This window comes from Alligator mississippiensis, chromosome 13 (assembly GCF_030867095.1).
Source record: "Alligator mississippiensis isolate rAllMis1 chromosome 13, rAllMis1, whole genome shotgun sequence".
NCBI classification, from domain to species: domain Eukaryota; kingdom Metazoa; phylum Chordata; order Crocodylia; family Alligatoridae; genus Alligator; species Alligator mississippiensis.
Genome location: NC_081836.1, coordinates 40,302,571 through 40,322,700, shown reverse-complemented (window position 1 = coordinate 40,322,700; position 20,130 = coordinate 40,302,571). Strand labels below are relative to the sequence as shown.

The window sequence follows — 20,130 nt, the reverse complement described above, 5'->3', positions numbered from 1 at the left end:
GGCCTGATCTAATACTTTACTGGGTGAATTCTGACCTGTTTATATATAAAGTTGCTTTAGAAAATGTTTCTTGTCTGTATAGTACAGAACTCATGAGGCATAAATAAAAAACAGTAAGATCTGGTAGCAATTTCTTTTTTGCAGTAAGAGAAGAAAATGTGCATTGAGATTTGGCTATGCTATCTTTTGTAGCTGTCAGAAAAGTTAGCTGTTTACAGCAGATATTCTTTTAGCTGATTGGGCATATCTTGTTAAGATATTTAGCAATTAACCCTCTGAAAGTTGTGGTTCCAGAGTCGGGGTTTTGGGGGCAAGATGAGCTTATGTTTTATCCAACTGGCCCACAAAGTCCCGCTTTTGGTGGTCACTTTGTTCTGCAAAAGAAACGTGTAGATTATGGCTCATACAGTGGATAGTGAATTAGTGTTATGCTACTGCTGCACTCAGGACAAGATTATGGCACATTTTAAATAAATAACAATATTGTAATTTGATAATGTCCTCAACATGATAAATGGGTAGAAGATGCTACCACTCCTTGGGAATTAGAAGATAAGTTTGTAATTGTTGATGCAATTTATAAAAGATTATTATTTTTTTTATAAACAGTAAAAATCCTATGAAAAAAGTTTTCAGCTGTCATTCAGTTATGGAACACGAGCCAAAGAATATCAATTTACCAAAAGTGAATTTTTGAGAAAAGCAAACTAGTGCCTAGATAATTAAGAGAAACAAGTTAAAAACTTTAAAAAAATCCTATAGCCTTTATAGGATTTCCATTTATATATATTCTTAGTCACAAAATGCTGCCATTTTATATGTATTTCTCTACACTAACTATCATGATTCAGCCAAATATATTTTTTAAATAATTCTTTCTCTTGGCCATGTTGGCTACTGTATTCACATTATTTGTAAAATATGTTCTCAGGACAAATGTACTATAAATTTGCACTTAATAAGAGTGCACAAATCCATTCTATTAATAAATGGTTGGGACTCATAGTCTCAGAGTAGTTTTTACTAAACAGTTTCACTAAGTAAGCATATATTTCCATTTTCCAACTGAGTTTTTGATAAACTTTTAAGATTTGCTGGTAGAAAATTCCAACCCATTTTGTAGCCATGACTCTATAGTACACAGAATGTAAAGAAACAAGTTACAACTTCTTTGTGAGATTAAATATTTGCTATGTGTGTTCACTGTATACATCCAGAAAGTATGTTTGGTGAAGATCTTTGGTTGATAAAAGTTATCATAGCTATATGCAATTGTCATAGCCACCCCAGCTGTGGATCTTTCCCATATTGTAAATGAGAGACTCGTATTTTCATGCATTGGCAGATTTTTTGTATTATTTATTTTAACTGCTCTACTCATATTAATATATTATATTCTTGTACCACTTTGAATCCTTTAAAAAGATCTGGAAAATTAGCAAACGTTGCACAGTGATATACTGTTAAGGTAGTTGCTGATATGGTAATCAAATATACGATAATGATAATCAAACAGATTATTTTACAAAATGAAGAATTCACAATAGCTATTCCAAAGAAGTTTTATATCTATATGGTCTTTATGTATGCATATGTAAGATAGAAAGACATTTGTGCTCCACACACAGTAAATGAATCAATGTGCTTAAGACCCAAAGTATGTTGAAAGAAATATATGGCAACGTTTTAAATTATTATGCTACTGCTCTAGAAGTATGTTAACTTCTAATTAATATGAACACTTTTATTGTTCAATGGTAGAATTTATGGAAAAACTTCAATTTTTCTTGTACCAAGGAAATTATATATCTATCTATCTCCATAGAAATGGATTTACTATATTTATTCATGTAATATTCATATTTGTGTAATGCCCACATGCCTGAACATTATCTTATAAGTTTGTAAAATAACCTACCTCCATAACTGCTGGACTCAAATTTTAAAGACACTGATTCGAATTACATTTCTCCGAGAAGCCACAATTTGTTGAGGAATGCAACATACCCGCTTAGGAAATGTACTCCACATGGTGTATTAGTTCTGCTTCATATTCAGTCTTGTCTGTAAGATCAAGAAAGATGGAGAAGTAAGAATGGATATTTGAACACCGTGGCTGCATCCAGACAAGCGTGGACATGTGGTATGTAGCACTGCAGACTTGTCTGTGGCTCTGCACACCACATATACAGGTGTTTCTTGCACTACTACCTTGCAGTGCAGGGAGCTTTTTTGACCCCAGGATATGTCGGGGTCAAAAAAGCCCACACCGAAAAAAAGCAGGGCGGCACACATGGCGGCATTGCATACTACCCAAAGCCAGAGCCTGATTGGCTGAAGCCATAATCCAGCTACTGGCCAGGCTTCCTGCCACAGTTGCAGCTCTGAGGCTGCAATGTCCCCAGGTAAGGCTGTTGGGACCATCATGGTTACTGGCCCCAGCCTCCCCTACCCCACCTGGGGTAACCTGCCACGTGCCAGAGTGTGCGTGCCCCAGGCGTTTCTTGGGGACAAGTAGCAGCGGCACAAGGTGTGTCACTGCTACTTGTCGCCGGGGAAACAAATGTCTGCACTCGTCTGGACGCACCCTGTATTATAACTTCTGTTTACTGCTGATATTCTTTCCGTCTTGTTCTAGGGTGCATATAATGACCACACCCTAGTTTATGGTGATAAAATTGGGGGGGAGGGAGGGGAAGTACAGCTTTTATGCAAACAAATACAGTAACTTTATTCCCATTGTTCCTTGAGTAATATTTTGAAAACCAAGGAGTAGAGTGTTGTGGGTGCTGTGAGTGCTGATCTAGTGAAGGATCTTGCTCTTATAAAGTGGAAAACAGGACAGGGCTACTCCAAACACCAACCCTTTTCTGCTAAAAGTTAGCAGTAATTTCTCCTTAGAAAATGAAACCCAACATTTGAATGCTCTGAAACGTCAAATATATAGCTTTTAATACTAAATTATGTAATATGTCCATTCTTATGCATCACATTTGGTTAAGCATCTATTCTTGAGATAACATTTTTCAAATTGGATTTTATTTAGTTCCTCATTAACAATACACATAATATATGTGTAATCCTTCTAGTAGCATTAGGTTAAATCAGACCATTTAATATGTTTATTTTTTAAATAAGCATATATGAACACTATTAATTTAGTCCCGCAGGTTTTCCTAATTAAACCTCTTATTTATGTATTTTTTTCTTTAAGTATATTAAACCAATGCTAAACTCAGATGTCGCCCTTAAATATGTTCCCCCAAACTCTATATTAATATTAAATTTGTATTCCAGACCAATGATGACCAGATGGTATAGTGATGGATTCCTGATAAATGCTTGTAGTAAAAATTACATGGGTAGGGTCATTCCTAATATCTAGATGCCTTTTTTCCTGCAAGCCATAATTAAAATATGAGAGGTCAGCCTTAAATTTAAATATCTTAGAATGTATTCGGTATACAATACTTGTATTAATTAAAGATCAGAGACAGTTTATTTATTTTCCTGTTTAAAATGAGAAAATACACTTATTGAAGAAAATAATTATTTTCAGTCAAACTTTTTTTTAAAATCAAAGCTATTTTGATTATTATTTTTTCATTTATAATTTTGAAAGACCTACCTTCTATACTTTTTTAATACAGTTAAAAACTACCATCGATTTTTTTAATGTCAGGTTTGAGCACTTTCCAAGGAAACTTAAGAGCAAGAGAAACTGAAAGGTCTAGCAAAGGGCCCAACTAGATGCTGTTGAAGTCAGTGGATGAATTCATATAGAAATCAGTGGAAAAAGATTCAGGCCCAGGATCCCCACCACAAAGCAATGGTATGACTTTTTTTCTATCATAAGGCCTGAACCTGAGAAGTATTTTGCACCTTCAAACTTCTAAAGAAATGGTCTTCAGCCTTTCACATCCCATGACCCCACGTTACAACACAAAGGTTTTCTGGATCCTCTCTAATGTAGTCATAGAGAAAGGGGAGGAGGCTGTGATCCTTCGATTGAAAAACTATGCTGGAGTAGCTAGCAGGTTAGCAAGTAAGGGCTGTAAACTCAGGCTCAAGTTTTTATGAAAGCATCCACAGTTTTATCCCAGGGCAAGGAAATGGTCAAAATCTGCTTGTCATATTCATGTGATTAAACTCATGTACGTCAGTGGGCACTACGCCCCTGCACAGAATTAAATGGACATTGCTCTCCTGTGCAGAATTTGGACCTCATACATCCAAACAAATATATGGAACTGTTTATGAATGTATGGAAATGTGTGCAGAACACATTGTTTCAAAGATAAACCATTTCACAGTGCCTTTAAACAGGCATATCTGCTTCCTTGCTAGCAGAGATGTTGTCCATAAAGTTTGTTGAAGAGTTTACAGTACCCGGTGCGGACTGACAAAAACTGGTGTGGACCTGGAATTTGCCCTTACAGCGGAATAAGCTGCAGAAAAGAAGTTGTATTGGGCAGACAAACAAGCCCATTTCAGCCTGTGCAGCCTGGGGATATGAAGCTCCCAGTCTTATTTAAGGCATCATTTGTCCTTTGCAGAGTACAGGTCAGTTAATGATTATGCAAACCTCTTGTCCAGTGCAGTGTCATATGCCTTTCTCAATCAAATAAAGCAAATAAGGACTGTGGTAAAGGCCAAGCATGCCAACAACAGACACAAAGAATCAGCCTTTTTTGTCCGTTGCCAGAATGCCTGGCTAGTTTCTGCTTACTAAGGTTTCAGTGCAAGGACAGTGTTTATGTAGACGAGCCACGTGTGTGTGTGTGCCTTTGGGTTGTTCAGCATTTGGGGGGGGGGGGGGGGGTTCCAGACATTCCTGCAGTATGTAGTGAGGCAGATAACAGGAGTAAAAACCTATCTTCTATTATTTAGGTGATTTCTGTTTTGTGAGCCTGCCAAATACGACTATATGTTAGAAATCGGTGGCGTTTGAGAAGGTTACTGGTGATTTCTGAGTCCCCGCAGTATAATCAGGTTAAAAAAAAGATTACAAAAATACTTTTAAGTCTGATGACCATTTTGCTCATCAGACAGGATTCAGAAAGAATGGTACCACCCTCAGAGACAAGCTCTAGTGTCTTAAAAAGTTTTGCTTCTTTTTTTCCTGCTTGAAATAGATCTATTTCTTGGTGAGATCAAAAGAACCATTAGCAATCTTGTAACAGTACTAAAAGTTTGCCTTATAATTTGAATACTTACATTATAAATATTAGTTATATTAAAGCTATTTTCAGCCTTTTATTTAGTGCTGGTGTAATATTTGAATTTGGTTATCAGCAGAGAAGGGGAGAGTAGAGGTTACAGTTTGCCAGTGTAATGTAATATTTATGCAATTAAGCCTCTGTTAAGTCAGTCATCTTCAAGCTTCTATCTCACTGGGTCAGGAGACCTGAATTCCTTGCATGCATTCAGTGTATTGGTATAAAATAAGAGCTATACATCTGTGTTTTGCAGGTAATATTTTTACTTCCATTTTGTATGCAAGGCAGGAGATGTACAAAAGAAAAACTATCATTTCTGACAGCTCAGATTTAAGTGGGGAGTTTCTTTAGCATGTTCCAGGGTTGGCTTATAAGGGTTAAACAGGCAAAAAGAAATATTGCAGGTGTTAGTTTTATTGGTGACACATTTTTTTGTACTTGTTATTGTTAGCATTAGCTACATTTCTTGTAAAATGCACATAACATGATGGAGCAGTGATTGTTGTTATCAAATTTTATAAAATATCCCTCTTTCTTTAATTACTAAACTCTGTTCAAAACCTTTACCATATTATTCTTATGTCATCTTCTGTTGTCTGATAACTAGAGTTACACATTTACAATAGTGTAATTCAACAATAACACCCCTGAAATCAGTGGAGTTGAATCAATATTATATTTATGTGAGATCACATGAACTGTGAGATCACAATAAGTTGATCTGAGAACAGAAGTGGCCTCACATTCTGTATCATAATTTGTTTTTCAACAGAAATAAAGAACAAAAGTACCAGATATAGGCCTATGTTGAGTAATAAATGAAGGATTTGATAATCATCATACTCTACAAAATAATTATACTTTATATACTACTACACATAACCCAGGGAATAATATGACTGATACATAATAAAGGATTATTTTATCATTTTACCTTTGTATTTGATCCATCCGTTTCATATGTAGCACTGAGGGTTAAGAATGTTATCTGATTTACTAATGACTTCTATTAACATGTAGGTAGATAAGGTATTTAAGAATTAGAATTTCTCCTATTATTTGTGCTCCGGTACTGTAGTCTTTCATTTGTGGAGATAAATATGCACTGTAATTTGTAAAACCACTTTGCAATCTTTTTGGATAAAAGCTGTTACAGGATTTATTTGCTCCTGCATTCTTTAAAAACTCTGTTCCACTATCATGAGTTGTTTAAAGTCAGTGGTTAAATATTAGCCTAACTGATCAGATGTTAACAAAACTGTTCTCTTTTGTATCATTTTTGTAAGAAAAATAATAGCCAAGAATATTCTTGGATTGTCTTCACTTTCCATAAGACATGTTTTCATCTCCATGTTACTTAGTACTAGGTGGTACTTGACTGAGAAGCAGAACTTTTGAATGCATCCAGAATATGAAGAAAAAATTGGCAAATTTGACAGCTTTCCATAATACTGTTCTGCAAAGTGGCTTAACAGCGCAGTATAAAAGCCTGAACTGGTCTTGAACAAGTGTTTGTTTTAACTTCTAATATTTTTCCTTTTAGTTTCACTCTTGATGTTCCAGCATTCATCACTTCCTGCATGGCTCTTTACCGCAGGGAAAATGAGGGACTTTTGGGGGCAGTTGTGTTTCCATTACACTATCATAATGCCCCTAAAAATCCTTATTGCTCTTGCAGTATTCTTCTGTGTTACAGGGCCTGGTGTGAACTACTTGAAGACCTAGCTTATAAGTGCAGCTTTATTGCAAAAATCATTTTAAAAACACTGAGTTTGTTTATCTTATCTTATTTTTAGTTGTGTTTACTGTTGCTTAAAATATAAATGGCAAGATGTGCAACCACCTGTTGATAAACAAATGTCAGAAGTCATAAATCTAAGGAACATGCTGGCACCTGTGCAGTACTTGGGAAAAGGAATAAATTTCACCATAAGAGTGAGTTTTAAAAACAAGCTTTACTTGTTTGGTAAAACTAATATCATTTGTGTTTAACCTGAGAACTTACCGTGTATGTCTCCAGGATCATTAACCCCATTACACAGAGATTTCTCAGTGATTTAGTACACCTACTCTTGAATTACTTTGCTGTATCTGATCCCACTCAAAATCTGTTGCTGGTAAGAGTGCATATGAAGCAGTGTACAACAGATCCACATAGCATGAGTCTTCTATTAAACCCACCAAAATTGTGGTCAGATAAAATCACAGGCCTCACATAATCTCAAAATTAATAAACAACTTAAGGGTAAACCCTTAAAAAATTCTTTAAGTACATTAAAAGCCAAAGACCTGTCAGGGAGTCACTTAGGCCTTTGGATAATCAGTGTCAAAGGGGTGCCAAAGGATGACAGGACCATTGCTGAGAAACTAAATGCGTTTTTTGAATTTGTATTCACTGTGGAAGATACTAGGGAGATTCCCTCACTAGATCCACTCTTTTATAGGGATGAGTCAGTGGAGCTGACCCAAATTGCATTTTTAGTAGATGAGGTTGTGGAGGAAATTAATAAACTAAACAGTAGCAAATCACCAGGACCTGATGGCATTCACCCTAGGGTCCTGAAGGAGCTCAGATCAGAAATTGCTGAACTCCAAACTGTAGTATGCAACCTATCAACAAAAACAGCCTTGCTACCAGAGGACTGCAGGATTGCCAACTTGACTCCCATATTTTAAAAGGGCTCTAAAGGAACTACAGACTAGTAAATCTAACTTCTGTTCCTGGAAAACTAGTAGAAACAATCATTAAAAATATTGTTCAGCACATGGATGAACATGACTTGCTGGGGGAGGAATCAACTTCGTTTTGCCAAAGGGAAATCATACCTCACTGACCAACTAGAGTTCTTTGAGGTTGCTGAGGGTGTCAGTAAGCAGATGGATCAGGGTGATCCAGTTGACATGTATGTATGGACTTCCAAAAAAGCCTTTAACAAGGAGAGTCTCTTAACAAAGTTAGGTAGTCATGAGATTATAGGGAAGGCCCATTTATGGATTAGAAATTTTCTTAAAGATAGAAAACAAAGAGTGAGCATAAATAGTCAGTTTTTAGGATGGAAATAAGTAAGTAGCAGGGTCCACCAGGGATCCATGTTGGGACTGGTGCTGTTCAACATATTCATAAATGATCTGGAAAAGGGGGTGAATAACAAGGTGGTCAGATATGCACATGGCACAACATTAGTCAAAGTAGTAAAGAGCAAGGTGGACTGTAAGGAATTACAGAAGGATCTTGTACTATTGAGCAAATGGACAACTAAATGGCAGATGAAATTCAGTGTAGACAAGTGTAAAGTGATGCACATGGGAAAAAATAACCCAAGTTATACCTACACTATAATGTACTCTGCATTAGCTGTTACCACACAGGTAAGAAATCTGGGAGCCATTGGGGACAGTTCACTAAAAACATCAGCTCAGTGCTCAGCATGCATCAAAAAGGCAAACAACATGTTAGGAATTATTAAGAAAGGAACTGTAAATAAAACATGAAGTATTATCATGCCCCTTAGTAAATCCATGATGCATCCACACCTGGAATACTATGCCCAGTTTTGGTTCCCACATCTCTGAAAGGAGATAGAAGAACTCATTGGCACTGCACAGTAGGTTCGGAAGGAGAGAAGGTACAGAGATGAACAACAAGGATGATTAGTGGCATGGCAGGGCTTTCATATAAGAAGAGACAAAGGGGCTAGGCCTATTCAGTTTAGAAAAGAGATGCTTTAGGGGGACATGATAAGCATTTAGAAAATACTAAATGGTGAAGAAAAAGTAAATAGGAATTTATTATTTACTCTCTCACAATACAAGAATTAGGGGTTACAAAATAAAACTAGTAGGTAGTTTAAAACTAACAAAAGGAGGTTCTTTTTCACACAGCATATAATTATAAGTGTGAAACTCATTGCCACAAGATGTTGTGGAAGCTGCTAGTTTAGCCAGATTCAAAAAAGATTGGACAAATGCTTTGAGGAAAGATGCATCAGTAGCTATTGACCATGAGAGTTAGAGATATAGCTTCTGAATTAGAACTTCCTAAACATTAAGACTAGGGACAGACATTACACATAAACCGGTTTAAGTGATCAGAAACTGGTTTAAACTTGTAACAGAGCAGATGTTCAGTGCACATAAACCATTTTTAAAATGGCTGCAACCAGTTTGAGATAAACCTGGTTGAATGTAGTATCAGACTTAACACATTTGGGTCAAACTGTTTTATGCTATGTCTGTCCCAGACCCCTTGCTGGTTTAAGTTAAATCAGAGTCCCCCAGCATCCTGCCATGCTCTCTGGGCTGGGTGGGGCTCTCTGCTGTACAGCAGGGCTGGCCCCTCCCCTCTGCTCCCTGGCTAGAGTTCTGGCGGACTTGCAGGCACAGCAGGGTCTGCTGGCTTCCCTGTGACCCCCTCCCCCTTACCACTCGCTGCTTAAGCAGGGATTCCTTCCTCCTCTCTGCCACAGCACGGACCATAGCCAGCATGTGGTATGTTAGCTAATGCTGTGTAAGGCTCAAGCAGAGACTCAGACACAGTAGAGTCTGTCTGGCTTCCCCCTGCCCTCCCCCCCACCTTGCTGCTCAAGCAGGAAATCCCCCCCTCCCTCTCTCCCATCTCCCACAGAAGGGACCCCAACCCCATGGATGCTAGGCATGTGGTATGGTAGCTAATGCCAAGAGGTGTCTGTGTGTGTGTCTCTCTCTAATTTCACTAGGACAGGCAGACAGACTGCTTAGGGCTGTTTGGAGCTAATCAACAGGTCAGCCAGTAAACTGTTTAAGAAGTTTGAAGTAATGGAGAGAGGTCATTGTTTTGCTAATCAGGTGATAAAGACTATTATCACTATCAGCCCTCAGCTGGCTTGCTAGCCTGTCAGTTTGCTGCAGACAGTATGACAAAGCACAAAAGGAGATTAAAAAGCTCCATATCATCAACAGATGCATGCACTGCACACCCTCCCTACCTCAGAGTGCTAGCCTGGGGCTGGCAATGAGCGGGAAAAAGCCTGGGACCGTACAGGCAGACCTCCCTAATGAGAGAGTCCTTCCGGAGCCTCGCCATAACCCCTTCAGCTCGGCCCAGTTCCCTGCAGAAGGGAAGGGAGGGCTGCTCTAGTGCCCCCCACCCCCCCTTCCCCCCAGCTTCTAGCCTGAGCTACTGTAGGCATGTGCCTGAATTTCCTCAGTTCAGAAGGAATGTCTGTCCAGTTTCAAACAGGTTCAGCCTAGCCAGGTTAGACTAAGCTGCAAAGATTGAATCAATTCAGGTTTAGGCTTTTTAAATGTCTGTCCCTAAATGCTGGAGGCTGCAAGTGGGAGAAGAACAGAGAAAAAATCCTGGCCAATCCCTGTTTACTCTCCTTTTCAGCATCCACTGTCTGGCACTGTGTGACACAGGATACTGGGCAAGATGGACCTGTGGTCTGACCTAATAAATGGCAGTTTTTATCTTCTTATTAACCCTGGAATGACATCCAAGTGTTTATCTGCTCTATGCTTATGTAAGCAAGGGAACTTAATCGATAGAACTTCAGCTAATCACACAGAACAATGAGAGTTATTTCCTCCCTTTCAAGTGTCCCCCCTTCCCATTATAATTCAGAGAATTTACCTGCACTTACCAGCACTCTGAGCTCTTTTGGAGACAGGGGAGAATTGTGGAAAGTGACATCTTTGTGGTACCACTTCTACCTCATCTTGCAACTTTCTGCTAGGTAGCTATAGAAGGACTTCTATTGGAGTTGTGCATCTGGGAAATGAGGTTTATCACAGCTGCTAGAGGTATAACTGTGCCTCATTTTGAGATACACAAATTCAGCAGAAACCCTGCAATAGGTTCCTAGTAAAAGGTTTACCCTCTTCACAGTTATACCTTCAGGGTGGCTCCTCTATTCATCTATGTGAATTCTGTGGATCTCCAAGGTTTTGAGGACTGTTCCCAAGCCAGGTCTACACCCTATGAAACCTTTCATGCCAGATGGTGATTTGCCAAAAAGCCTTCACTTTTTCATTGTGCTTTGAAGAAAGAGGGGCTATAGTCCTAAAATAAAATAAAATAAAATAAAATAAAATCTCTTTTTGCCTGGATATTGCAGCACAATATATCCTCAACTTCATATGTGTAAAATTGGAAGTGCAAATTTAGCAGCCGTGACCATTAGAGTGCTATGAATGATTAGTAGTATATGTATTCTTAAATCAAGATATTGGACAGGGAGGACTAATACTGTATTTACCCAAATCTAAGGTGACCCTGAATTAATTAAAATTAAGATGACCCCCCATAATTAGATTCTATTCATGGAAAAATATTTAAATGTGTTATAATTTTCCATGTATAGAATCTAATTATTGGAGAGTTATCTTCAATTTGTCTCTCCCACCATTGTTGCAGTTGGAAAAGCAGTGGCAGAGGGGCAGGTGGTGAGAAGGTATAGGGGCCAGTAGGGGGAAAGGCAGTGGGGAGAAATTGGGGACAGGTAGTGGGAGGGCAGGCCGTGAGGGGGCAGTGGAGAGGCAGGTGGTGGGAGGACAGGCAGATACTTGGGTCAAGTAGTTTGACCTCTGCCCCTTGTCCTCCTACACCCTGCCCACTACCACTTGTCCACCCCTACCATTTGTCATCCCTGATGCCTGCCTCATTTTGTGCCCCCCACCCCCACCACAGGCTCTGTTCCACCTGCCCCTCCCCTTCCACTTGCTCCAGTGTCACAGGCTTTGTCCCTGCTCCAGCCTGATTCATGAAGCACATGCTTGGGAGGCCTGGGAGCAGCTCTGGTGGCATAGCAGCTTGGACACATGGTGAGCTGCTATGCCAGCACCACTGCTATTGGGTTGAGCTGGGACCAGAGCAAGCATGTGCTCCATAACCTAGGTTGGAACAGGGACAGAGCCAGTGGTACTGGAGTAAGGGTAAATGGTTGGGGAGGGGGTGGTGGGACAGGAGATGCAGGGGAAGAAGGACAGGAGGCCTGAGGCTATGGAGGGGACAGATGGCAGGGGCATAGGCTGCAGGGAGGCAGGCAGCAGCTGCAGTTCCAGCTCTGACCCCAGGCTGGGGTTGGGGTTGGGGTTGGGATGGAGCTAGAGCCAGAGCAGCTGCCTGCCCTGCTGCAACCTCATAGTTGATTCCAAAACTATAGGTCAGGAGTCAGCAACCCCCAGCGTGCGTGCCGAGCATGGCACACAAGGCCATTTTGCTTGGCTAGCCCAGGCTCTAAGCAGCTGCTGCCAGCCACGGAGCCCAGGCTGCTCCCAGCAGGCAGCTGGGAGGCCGCAAGCCCTGCTGCAAGCAGCCTGGGCCCCGTGGGCTGGCTGTAGCTGTGAGCCTGCAAACAGCTGCTCTGGGCTCCAGCATGTTGGCACTCTGGCACCTTCCAAGATAGACATTGTGGTTTTTTCAGCACTCCAGCCAAAAAACGCCTACCCCTGTTATAGGTCATATGAGAGGGCTAAAGGTCTTGTGATATGAACTACAAACATCATGACTAGGGTGTAACCTGAGGCCCATTCAGGGTTTAAAATTGTAAGGTTGTAGATCCTTATTTAACCTACTGATATTATTAATGAAGTTCCAGTCATTTGGGAGTGCGTTCAGCAAGCTTGTTTCTGCTGAATAGAATACTTGGCTAAAAAATCTGTTTCAAACCGAGAATATATTCCAGAGTATGTGGGAACATACATTGTTTGGAGAATACTAGACTACTTACAGTCAATGGCAGGGAGGTGAGGGGGGTGGTATTCTGAGAGCCATCTAACTCTGTATTTCTTTGCCATGACAGACAACTGTGTCAACTGAGTGAGCTGTTAACTTTTTGGTTTTATATGTTTTTTAGATCTTTTTGGATAATCTTAGTCACAATCATATGTAAAATGTTGAATTTTATTATTAAAATGGAGCTGCTTTCATATTCGTTCTGTATTGTAATGTTAAGTAAGGATTTATGTAAATCTTCTAAAAAAAATTTAAGTAGGTGACCTCTGCTGCTTCTTTAAAACCCCAGCAAATAAAATCTCACACATACCAGGCAATTCTTATATGGATATATACACATGCCCACACTCCAACCTGTGTGCAAGTCTTTTAAAAAAATGCTTCATAGAATTGCCTCCAGAGATGCATAAATATTCTCCTGTTTCTATAATGGAAGTGTTTACATGCTCAGAGGAGGTAATAAAATCATTCCTAAACTTTAGTCAGGTAACACAGAGTCGGTTGCAAGCCGCACTTTGGTGGTGCTCTAAGTGAAATAGAATTCTGCCCACATTTTGGATATATATATCAGATCTTAAACTAACTGTCATACAAGTATGTGCATTTATTTACACATTTTTTCCATCTCTGGATCATAAGTGTTAGAAAATGAGAGTTAAGTATGTGGTCTGAGATGTATATTTTAAACATTTAAGTCAAGAGTGTAGTTTAAATGTGTAATGTTCTAATCAATTAAAGAATTATAGTTTACAACAAGGAATAGTTTCTGCAATAGGCATATATTTTAAGGCAGTGGTGCTCAACCTTCTGGTCCCACAGGCCAGATAAGTGGCATGGGGTCAGCACATGGAATTAGTCTGCAGGTCTATGGCTATGTATGCATGTACCTAAGTGCAAGTCCTGGAAAAGCAAGCAGGGAGGGGACAGGGGAGGAACCTATATTTTACCTGTAATAACTGAGTGGTTAGGAGAGTGGGGACCAACCTTTTAGACAGGTTTGCCACAAATTAGCCCTACAGTCTCACTGGGTATGTCTACACATGCAGTTAATTTGAAGCAATAAACTCTGGCGGTTTGAGCCAGAGAAAACTACTCCAAGGTGCAGCATCTACACTTGTGCTCAGGACAGCAGCAATTTGAGCTGGGGTGGAACAGTTTATGCCAGGGCCACTCCAGCCCTGCTCTGCTCTGCTCTGCTCTGGTTGGTGTCAGAGGGGGTGGCTGGGGCACAAGGGTGCTAAAAGTGAAAACCCATGCAGCTAGGCAGCAGGCAGAAGTTTGGTCTGCTGCTGCCTGGGCTGACCAGGTGCAATTTATGCTCACAGTCAGCACTTGCACCTGTGTTTAATCACATTTAATTACTCCACCATAAGCAGCAGAGTCTCCCAGTGCCTGAAGAACAGTGTTTGTGCCCGAAAACTTGCAAATAACTTGCAAATAACTTTTTTCTAACTATTTAGTTGGCCTAATAAAAGATATCACATCTATCCAAAGAACCTTGTCTGCCATACGATAGTACTATGTCCTAATACCAGAGCACATGTAGATGGTGATACTCCACAGCTAATTAGTCTACTCCATAGTAAAGTTCATGTGTAGACATGGACCACTCTGACATCCTATCCCTTCCGAGTACCACTCTGATATCCTATCCCTTCCTGATCTGCTGCTATGCTTTCTGCTTCTTGCCCTGTGCTTCCTGCACGAACCGCTGCTCATCTTTCTACTCTGTCTGCTACTGTGCTTCCTGTCCTCTCCCCGGTCTGCCACATGTCACAAACAGAGACTGCCTGTGCCACTTGTGGCACATGTACCACAGGTTGGCCATCCCCTGGGTCAGGGCACTTGTCCTAGGAACCAGAGACCTCATTGGGTGTTTGAACCTTAGTCTTGCTGACCTCTCAGCACCCGTATTGAATAGCAACACCACAGGTTAGGCCCTCTAGAATGTTCTCTAGCACTCTCTTTAAGGTTGAGCCAGTGTCCTTTGCATTTAATAGACACTGGATACATGGATGGAGAACAGTGTAACATCTACCCCACTAAGAAGAAGGGTCCAGGCTAGAACCCAATGACTATAAAATACAAGGTGCTGTGGTCATTGGTGACGCATAGGAGGTGCATGTGGGTGCATGTGCACCCCCTGAGATCGGTCATGTACCCCCTGGAAGCGCCAGTTGTTTTGCTGTTGGCTCAGCAATCAGCCACTGGGAGACACCCTCCCCTGGTTGGTGCTTGGCCACTGGGGGACCCCCTCCCCCCAGTCGGCAATCTGGTGCCCCCCCAGACTCGGGAGGCACCGGTCACCCATGGCTGTGGTTCAGCTTCAAGACGAGGGCTGTGGAAGGAACTAGATAATACCTGACTTGTGGCCTGGGAAATGCTGCAGAAGTCAAGAGAGATAAATTCAAAATCTTTTTGGACAAGATAGGCCTAGAACCTGTCTCCTGCTTCCTTAGCAAGTGTCCTAACCACTCAGGTATTGGGATTAGTTCATAGGAAAGTCCTTCCCACCCACTTCATCAGTCATGTGATTTTGGCCAGCTATGTTTTCATGCCTTAGATGCAGGTACCCATCCAGAATGGACACACCTACATAGTTGTGGAGCAATCCAGCCAGTGCATAACTCATTAGCATGCTCGGTCTATACTTGCAGGCTTAGGCATCCACAGGGCTGGAGAGAGAAGAACGTAAGACAGAATTTCAAACTGTGCATATAAGTGACAAAAACATCATTTACATGGCTAAAAAACTGCACTTGGAGGCACAAAGGGGGTACATCCAGATGAGCGAGAAACTGCATTTCTCCAGCACAAACAGCAGAAGCACATAGTTCTGCCGCTGCCGCTTGTGCCTGGGGAATGCCCCTGCACATGCACTCTGGCACACAGCAAATTGCCCTGGGTGGGGTAGGGGAGGCTGGGGCCAGCACCTGGGCTGGCCCCAGCAGCCTTACCTGGGGTCCTGGGGGCCTCATGGGGCTGCAGCAGTGGCGATCCAGGCATGCAGAGCCTGGCCAGCAGCCAGAACATGACTCTGGCTGGCCAGACTCCAGTGTCAGGCGGTACATGCTGCAGCCATGTGCACTGCCCCGCTTTTTTTGGCACTTTTTTTTAGGTACTGAGATTTCCTGGTATCTAATTCTGGCTCCGTGCTGCAAATACGCAGCACAGAGAACCATTTTATGTGCACCGCATGCGTTTTGCGATGCCTCAGAAGCCTCTGAGGTACCACAAAAGGCATGTTTCTACTCATCTGGGGGTGCCCAGGGAAATCAAATTCTGTCCCAGGGGACATCTTTAAACTAGAATTTCCACAGTGGAAAAGTTATGAAATATTTATTATTTGCCAAGAAATTATAAATATAGAAATATTTTCATTCTTTCCCAAAATGTGAGGAGCTTTACAGAAAGGTTATAGGTCTCTTCCTCTATTGTATATATAATTTTTGATATTTCAGGCAGCTATATAAGAACACAAAGCTGAAGTCCTAAACTTAATGAAATACAAAAAAAAAATTGTTTATTCAATGCATTATCAGAATTATTTCAAGTTTTATGTATAGCTATCAAATTATTTAAAAAATTACCACTAATACAAAATGTAATTTCTGTTTAAAAAATATGTATTTTTTCATGTATTATATTTATGGGACTTTGGGTGCATGTGGTTTAGTTCACTGAATAAAGTCAGGAACAGTTCTGCCTCATGGTTGTGAGCCAAATATTAGTTGTCATCCCACCATTAGAATGATGCTGGACATAGGGTCATGAAACAGTAGACCCTGAACCAAAAAGAGGTATATAGAAAGTTGTGGTGGGGATTGGTTTGTACAGACATGCTCTAGGTCCATCATAGAGCCTGTGTGCTGTAAATAAGGTTGCAAAGAGACTGCACCGGTGTTCCCCTCAGCACGTGGCCCCAAGTAAGGCAAAGGATACAGCACAGCTTCTGCGATGCATAGCTACTGACTTTGGATTTTGCGGGTAGGTGCTTTGGCCCTACCTCTGGCCATACTGACATCCACTACCTCACCTTGAATTATGGTGCGCTGGTCTAAGTCCACCTGCCTGTGCAGCCATGTAACATGCTTCTGTCACCTACTGGTACCAATCTGTAAAAGCTCAGTTTCTGGGGGAAGTTTTTAATATAACAGAGATCTAACATGTATTGAGTAAAACCAAAACGACTGTGGCCTGTGGGTGCTGAGCACCTGCTAATTTTTTCCAGTGGTGCTTGAGCCCCAAAGCATGCATGGACTTGGTGCCTGTGTCACGATGTACTGAGGTTCTTCAGATTATCTTTTCTTAGATAATAGAAGTTGTTATAGAGTTACAGAAGCAGAAAACCATCCAAAAATCAATACCATATGTACTTGAATACGTGCATACTTCTGGACCATAACCAAAGTTTTTGCTATAGCCTTGTTGTCACCTTTTCCCATGCTGTATCCCCCCAGTCCATTGGGATCCCTAGCACTCTGATTTCTCTCTCTTATTTGAAGGCCCAACTTCTCCAAGTCCCTCCCGCACTCCCATTATGGTACTTTTTGATTTCTTTAGTTTAGCCCCTGTCGCTTCCCCTTCTCCAATGTATACTTTAGCACTCTTTCCACTGAAAGGAATCTATCTCTAACTACTACATTTGTATCATCCATGTATAGTATGAATTTTACCTCTCCCCCACCTGGTATTTTTACTCCACTTGTGACCTTGTCTTTTCTTATTCTTGGTGCTAATGGTTCCATGCCACACACAAATTGTAGTAGCAACAGGAGGCACCCTTGTCTCATCCCTGTATGGATTTTAAAGTTCCCGCTTAGATGCTTGTTAACTGGAACTTGAATCTCTGCTTCTCTATACAATAATCTAATCCAACATATACATTTCTCCAGGAACCCAATTTTTCCTAGCATCTTGAATATGTAATCATGATCCACTCTGTCCTATGCTTTTTCTAAATCTAGGTTTGCTATAACTGTATTTGTTTTCCTCTCTCAGATGTGGGACAGTGTATCTCTGATCACTCTAGTTGCTTTGGAGATCCTTCTACCTGGTATGCACATACTTAGTCTTCATGTATTATCTTCTGGAGGTTTTTCCTCACCGTCAAAGCCAGTGTCTTGGCCATTAATTTATAATCCATATTAAGGAGTGTAATAGGTCTCCAGTTTTTCAAGAGTTCCTTCTCCCCTTTCTTGAACAGTAAGATCACAATGGCTCTAGTAAAATCCTTCCCTGCCTCTCTTGTTTCCACCATTTCCTCACAGACTTCTACTATATTCTTCCCTACACATGGCCAAAACTTCCCATGGAATTCCATAGGTAGTCTGACTTCTCCTAGTGATTTCCTTCTTCTTAAGATTTTTAAGCACTCTTTCCCTTTAAACTTATCTTTTCTTCCATCTTCTTTGCTTCCTCCCCTGCTACTTTCTCTTCAATCTCTTCCAGTAAATCCTTCATCTTCTTTCTGTGCATTTCCTTCTTCTTCTATACCTTTTCATAAAGTCTTTTCTTTGCCTCTTTCTATTTTTTTGACCCAGGTACCACCCTCTCTGTGCACCACTTTTAGCTTTCCTTTTGCCATCTTCACTCTAGCTGAAAAGTATTGGGACCACTCTTTGTTTTCTGCCAGTCAGGGTGCTTGTACTAAAAACATTTTTTCTCTCACCTTTCTTTTAAGCCATCTTTCTATTTCTTGCCTTGTTTCTTCTAGTTCTTCTCATACCTGTCTTCCTTCTGCGGCTTCCTCTAGCAGCTTCTGCCTCTTCTTTTGCAGCTCTCTCAGCTTTGCTCTTTTCTCTGCGGTTCTTCAGCCATCCTTCCCGAAAAATTCTTCTGTCCTCTTTCTCACCATCATCCGCCATTGCCTGGTAAACTTAAAATATTTCTTCACTGTTGTTCACTCCTCATACTGTCTCAGGGACACTTGGCATATCTCCTTATCTTGTAACAGTTATACATTTAACTTCCACACTCTTCTTCCTCTTATGGGGCTCTGACCAAGATTCAGTTCTGCCTTCGGCATCTGGTAATTACTAAATGGGCATTTTTATATATGGAAGCACCTCAGCGCTGGGCACTTTTCAAAGCGCCTGGTGCTGTGATGCTTACAGTTGTATAAGTTGCCAAATGCGTATCAGTGCTGAGAAAATGGCAGCGACGCACTTGTGAACTAAAACACCTCAGAGGTGCTTTAGTTCAAAAGCGCACTGCCAACATTTTCTGCTCACTGACACGCATTTCCCTGCTTATACAACTGCACATGGCACAGCACAGTTCTCCTCATCTCATATGTGGAGCACACTTGATTAATCGATTAGTCTAATCTTCTCCGAGGCAGCGGATCTCTGGCATGTCACAGGAAAAAAGTATGTGTATAAATGCCCTAAATGCCACAAGGGCAGTTTCTTTTTTCTTTATTTCTGTTTCTTTTGATACCAACGCAAAGTCAGTTTGTGACTGTTTCCTTCCCTGGGGTCAGTTCTAGTGAAATCTTTCTCTCCTGCCCATACATCTTTTAGTGCCACTTCTTTTATTATATTTCTCAATAATCTGGATGAATGTCTAAAGTCCCGTCTCCTCCCCCTGTTCTGTCACCTGCTTCTATTATACAGTTGAAGTCCCCCACTATTGTCCACAGCCTGCCTCCGATCATGTAAACTGCTAGCTTCCTAAGCATAGACTTTCTCCTGTCCTACTCTGACGGTGCCTATACATTGAAAATTTATAATCGTTTCCCTGGCTGATAGTATCATTCATTGTAGTCTTCCACTGATGATGTCTTCCACTTATTTACTCTCAACTCTGGATTCTTGAAAGGTATTGCTACTCCTGCCACTTTGTTCTCATTTGTCCCTGACCACCAAGATGATCCCCATCTCCACCTTTTCTCAAACCATTTATAAACCCTCTCCTCTGGTATACCATGCAGGCAGATTATGTCTGACCTTATTTGTTTCAACCCTGGTTCAATCTGTTCCCATCTTTTTGTGTTAAAATACTCCTGACATTGACTGATGTCTGCAGTTCCTCAATTACAGAAACTCTGCCCCCCACTTCTCCATTTCTCCCTCCTGCAGGGTCTCTTCCACCATTTCCATCTTGCTCTCACCCCTCTCTACTCCCTTGCTGTCCCCTTCTGATTCGCGTTGTTCCTTGTGGGATCTGACCTTGTCTGCAAAGGCCATTGGACAC

General features: G+C 41.1%; 1 long non-coding RNA gene across 3 annotated transcripts in view; it reads left to right on the top strand.

Annotated features, from left to right (window-relative positions):
• LOC102562688 (uncharacterized) overlaps positions 1-20,130 on the top strand; it is a 33,717-nt gene that overhangs the window by 1,730 nt on the left and 11,857 nt on the right. For all 3 annotated transcript variants that reach the window (XR_002092591.2, XR_002092594.2, XR_002092592.2), the window contains exon 2: positions 7,016-7,154. This is a non-coding gene — a long non-coding RNA (uncharacterized LOC102562688). The remainder of the gene's footprint in view (positions 1-7,015; positions 7,155-20,130) is intronic.